This window comes from Nanorana parkeri, unplaced genomic scaffold, assembly GCF_000935625.1.
Source record: "Nanorana parkeri isolate BGI_ZX_2015 unplaced genomic scaffold, ASM93562v1 scaffold171, whole genome shotgun sequence".
NCBI lineage: Eukaryota > Metazoa > Chordata > Amphibia > Anura > Dicroglossidae > Nanorana > Nanorana parkeri.
The window spans coordinates 754,065-759,922 of NW_017306439.1; positions in this window are offsets into that span (position 1 = coordinate 754,065).

The window sequence follows — 5,858 nt, forward strand, 5'->3', positions numbered from 1 at the left end:
GCCGCAGGCAGGAGGAAGTTTCTCCTCGGTGTCCTCTCCCCCGTGACCTTTGTAGCAAGTCACAAGGTGAGAGACAGCGGGAGATGGCTGCGTTGTATGAGAAATAATGTCCGCACACAGCCTAGAACGTAAAGGCTATATCACAGGCCCCAGGATTTATATAATCCTGTCATCTCTAGGCCAGCAATTTAGTCCAAGAAGAACATCTTGACCCGGGATGATGATTGAACAAAGATTGTGCTGACCTACAGGGAGGAAGAAGGTAGAAATCATTATCAGCATAGCTTGGAATTTTCCTTTACTAGCCTGGAGACTTCAGAAAATAAATATGATTATTGGGTCGCCATGTTCCTCTGAACCACCTGCCAATTAGTTGACTGGAGTCGTCATATTAGCCTTACTAATTCTGGTCATAGGGTGAGCCTGAGAAATATACACTACTGTGGAAGAGGACAATTCTGTTTTCTTTCCTTTTCCATCACCTTTATCTAGTCACTCAAAGGAAGCACATGGCTGAGGGAGAGGAGAACAAGGGTATTGTTAATACTACATCATACAAATACATTGTAGACAATTGTGCTCTTCCAGGCTTGTGGTCACAGTTTGGTGAGGAGCCTTTTCTGTTCCACCATGACTGTCCCCTGTGTACAAAGCCAGCTCCATAAAGACATGGTGTGACCAGTTAGGTGAAGACCCTTTTCTGTTCTACCATGACTGTCCCTCTGTGTACAAAGCCAGCTCCTTAAAGACAAGGTGTGACCAGCTTGGTGGTGTCCTACACAGAGCCCTGACCTCAACCCTACTGAACACCTTTGGGATGAATTGGAAATATATAGGCCTCCTCGGTTTATGTGGCCTAACCCATTGCAGTTCTGTAGGCACCACTTACTGTGAACTCGTCAATGACTGGTATGGGGGTCTGGGTAGAGGACCCACACAGAGAGTACCAGGGGAACAACAGTAGACTGACCCTTGTATGGAGGAACATGCCTTCCTCCAGTGGAATGTAAAGGGCAGTTTATGTATTATATGGCCAAAAGTATTTGGACTTCATTGTAGACAACAGTGCTTTTCTAACCTTGTGGTCACAGTTTGATGAAGACCCTTTTCTGTTCCACCATGACTGTCCCCTGTGTACAAAGCCAGCTTCATAAAGACATGATGTGACCAGTTTGGTGTGGAGGAACTTGAGTGTCCTGCACAGATCCCTGACCTCAACACTACTGAACACCATTGGGATTCATTGAAATGAAGATTGTGATCCAGATCTTCTCATCCAACAAAAGTATCTGACCTCACAAATGGGCTAAGTTCTCACAGGCACCCTCCAAAATCTTGTGAAAAATCTTTCCAGAAGAGCGGAGGTTGCTCTAGCCACAAAGGGGGGCAACTCCATATTAATGTCCATGGTGGGAAGAACTCCATATTAAAGGCAATGGGAGAGACATCCTCTTATTAATAGCCATGGAGGGAGGCAGCTCCATATTATTGGCCACGGCGGGGGCAATTCCATATTAATGGCTATGGCGGGGACAATGCCATAGAAATGGCCATGGGAGGGGCAACTCCACATTAATGACACTGGAAGGGGCAACTCCATATTAATTACCATGAAGCGGGCAACTCCTCATTAATCGCCATGGTGGGGACAACTACAGAATAATGGCAATGGGAGGGACAACTCCATATTAATGGCCTTGAAGGGGGCAACTCCATATTAATAGCCATGGGAGGGACATCTCCATAGTAATGGCCATGGGAGGGACAACTCCATATTAATGGACATGGAGGGGTGGGTGGGTGTGGGGGGATGGACAGACTCCCATGGTTCTGGAATGGAATGTCCAACATTTTTTATTTATTAACTCTTCGCCATATATTGTGGCTTACTTACTTCTGAAGTCCGTCACAACTTGCACCATCATAACTGCACAGGCTGTGTCTCAGTAAGATGGTGCTCATTATAGATTCTATATTGCTTTTTACAGGGGGGGGCGTCTGGGAGCTAAATCAAGAGATTGATTGTTTACACTGCCTATAGCGATGACATTGCTATAAGATACGGTTTGATCTAAACTTTCTGCCGTCAGATGTAACACAGACAAGCCCATTGTATATTACACAAAAAGTGCTTCATCTTGATGCCCCAAGAATGTGTTGTAGACCAGGCAGGATAAATAAAAGTTAGCAAATATTTTGCGCTGGTATAAAAAAAAAGTTACATATTTATTTTCAAACTGACTTAAGGAATACCAGCGCCATCTGGACTGACTTATCCGGGTCCCTCTCCATCAAGCGAAAGAGCCTTCACAGCTGGCAGCCAACTGCAAGAGTGCTGCTTCGCAATGCACATGCACATATATCATATGTATATATTGAGAGAAAATGAAATGAAAGATGGATTTTTCCATTGGAGAGAGTTTAAAGGAAACAGGTGTTCGGGAGTAAAAAGTCTTCCCTCTCCTCCGGAGCCGAGGTGTGTTTAATAAAGTTTTTACATGCAGACCTGAGAATGAATGTAACTCACAGATTGTGCCGAAATCTGCCGAATGACTCCAGGGCAAAGAGGAGGGGCTCAACCTGGGAAAATGATGACAGGAATCTTGCAAGGGAGATACAGAGGCCTCAAGAACGAAATGACGAGCCAAGACTGAGCCAAGATCGCTGTCTGCCCACTTGGAGATAATTAGTATAAGGGAATAAGTTACAAGCTCAGGTCTATATCGTTGACTGGAGGAGTCATTTTGGTCTTACTAATTCCAGTCATACCTTGAGCCTGGGAAAGATACAATGCTGTGGAAAAGAGCAATTTTGTTTTCTTTCCTTTTCCAGCACCTTTATCTGATCACTGAAAGGACACCCAGTGACCAGAGGAAGAAGGAAACAAGGGTGTAGTCAATACTACATCATACAAATACATTATAGACAATTGTGCTCTTCCAGCCTTGTGGTCACAGTTTGGTGAAGGTCCTTTTCTGTTCCATCATGACTGTCCCCTGTGTACAAAGACATCACGTGCCGGCTTTCTGGTGTCAGCGCTGTCTGTGACTGGGACGTGTTGCATCACATTCTAAATGCAGGATTTTTATTGCTTTTAATGGATAATAAAATCTGAGCGGAGCGGGCCTGTGTCCGAGAATACATATGTTCTGCTCGCAGCTATCTTCTGATGTTCTTCTACAAATCTCCTTAATCTGTTCCTGGACGGATACACAAATGTAATATTGCAGCACACAGCAACCCCTGGCGTATGTTAAATGACCGTGCCGCACTGATCAACGTTTTATAAGGACGTGTCCACTGTCTACGTCAACCTAATTACTGTACATTCTCCGCCCTTGGAAATAAATTCCGCCCGCCAAAGGAGATCTGCACAAAACCAACATTTTTTTTAAAGGCACATTAGAACTGTAAGACACACAAAATGCCGCCCACTCAGGAACAACTCAGTCAGTCCTAGCTTCTAGGAAGGCCATGCCGACGGCTGACCTGGATACATATTTAACCTCCAATATACCCACACATGGGGTCCACTATAGGGCCAAAAGTCTATGGATCCTCCTCCAGATGATGGAGTATGTGTGGTGAAGACCCTTTTCTGTTCCACCATGACTGTCCCCTGTGTACAAAGCCAGCTCCATAAAGACATGGTGTGACTAGCTTGGTGTGGAGGAACTTGAATGTCCTACACAGAGCCCCATCCTCAACCCTGCTGAACTCCTTTGGGAAAGAGCGTTGTCCCTCTATAACAGGAAGTGGCTAAACAAGGACCTTCATGAGCAATCAGCTCATTGCAACGAAAACTGCAGATTTTTGGAAATATTGAAAATGGCTTTTGAAATGACATTAGAGGATATGAGGACTCTATTGTTTTCAGTGGTGCCCATTCACACTTGAGCATTGTGTCGCTTGTAGCTTGATGCCTGTAGCTCGAGAAAGTACTGTTCTTGTCTCCACCCCTCCTGTAGTCCCCTGCAGTGGTTGTGGCCTTCTGTGCCCTTCCCATAGCTCTGCTTTCTCTCCTTGTGCAGGGTGACTGTTCTTGTCTCCACACTGTACTGAAGTTCCCTGCAGTGGGTGTGGCCTTTTGTGCCCTTCCCATAGCTCTGCTTTCTCTCCATGTGCAGGGTGACTATTTTTTGTCTCCACCTTGTCCTATAGGTTCCTCTATTGGGTGGGTCCTGCTGGGTCCTTCCCACAGCTCTGCTTCTCTTCTTGTTTAGGGTGACTAGTCTTGTCTCCGCCCCTCATGTAGTTTTCTCTAGTGGGTAGGTCCTCCTGGGTCTTTCCCACAGCTCTGCTTTCTCTCCTTGTTTAGGGTGACTAGTCTTGTCTCCGCCCCTCATGTAGTTTCCTCTAGTGGGTAGGTCCTCCTGGGTCCCTCCCTCAGCTCTGCTTTCTCTCCTTGTGCAGGGTGACTGGTCTTGTATCCGCCCCTCCTTTAGTTTCCTCTAGTGGGTGGGTCCTGCTAGGTCCCTCCCACAGTTCTGCTCTCTGCACAGGCCAACTACAGCCCATTGATGATGTCACTGGGCTGTAGCCATTGTATCCATTTATATCCATGGTAGCCATTGCAAAAAAATATATTTTAATTGCTGGAGTTTCAGCAAGAATATTGCACCGCACAGGAAATAATAATGTCTCCTTTTTACGTACTCAGTCCCCTTCTCATGTACCGAGCTGGAATCTGCTCTCAGTCCTCGCCTGCTTTCCCCCCAGATAACATTATCTTATCTCATATTAGAAATTCCCAGGACAGCTTCTATTACCCAGAGCTGATCCTGATTGCATTTGGTCTCTGAAAGCCACATTGTATCTCGGGCAAAACAGGCAAAGTGCTTTGTAACATGCTTAGCTGACGTGCAGGTACTTCCCTTCGCTTTAAATCAATTGCAGTCTTTTCTTTCTCATTCACTGGACCTGTCTGCTTTAATGCTGACAAAATAAAGGAATTGAGAATTCCAGGCATATCTAAGCCGAGCCGCGGCTGCTCCTTACCAATGTCAAGCCCTAATCTCCCCTAAAATGGACTGGTCCAGTGGGGATCGGCCCCCGGTGGTTTTCCCGGATGCCATTCCATCCCTTCTCGCTGAAAAGGGGCTTTGATTGCTCTTCGATTCAGAGTGCCAGCCTGGAGGTGATTGATTGACTCCTGGCGGGATATTAATAAGTTTCACTCTTTTCCGCGTTCCGCCCAGCTGGACGGCCGTGTGCGTCCAAAATAGAGGGGGGATTAGGCATGGTGTCGGATTTGTGTTTGGGGAAGGGGGAGATGTTCGAATCCAGTGATGCAGCTTAGGATGCAGATTTATGGGGTGACATATTGATAAGAGAACTCATATAATGTCTTTAAGGTACTTTGTATGCTATCACTATACCGGGCCTGTTAGATAGACTCGCCGTCGCTGGATCTAAATCCCTTCCACAAAAAAAAAACAATGTGACTACCTAATATTTGAGAAGGCTTCAAGGAAATTCAGCTTGACCCTAAAGAGAAAGTTTCATTCCAAGATGTTGGTGAGGGACTAAACTAATCTTCCACATGACTGGAAAAGTATATGTTCCTCACACCTCTCTGGAGCTGAGCAGCACAATTATTTATTGAAACAATACGGGAAGACAGAAACCTACGTATAAGGGATAAAAACCTAAAATGTGATATACCGCAAGATACTAATAGCTTACTGGGTGTGAACTCAACTCAAAACGCAAGCACACTACTGTGTTTGTGGAAACCTGACCATCCAACCCTTTATGAGCTTGTGGGACATCCCATTCCAGAACCATGGCCATTAATATAGAGATACATTGCCCCCCACCCCTCAATCGGGTTTAAATTTTGTGTTTTTACCATGAAC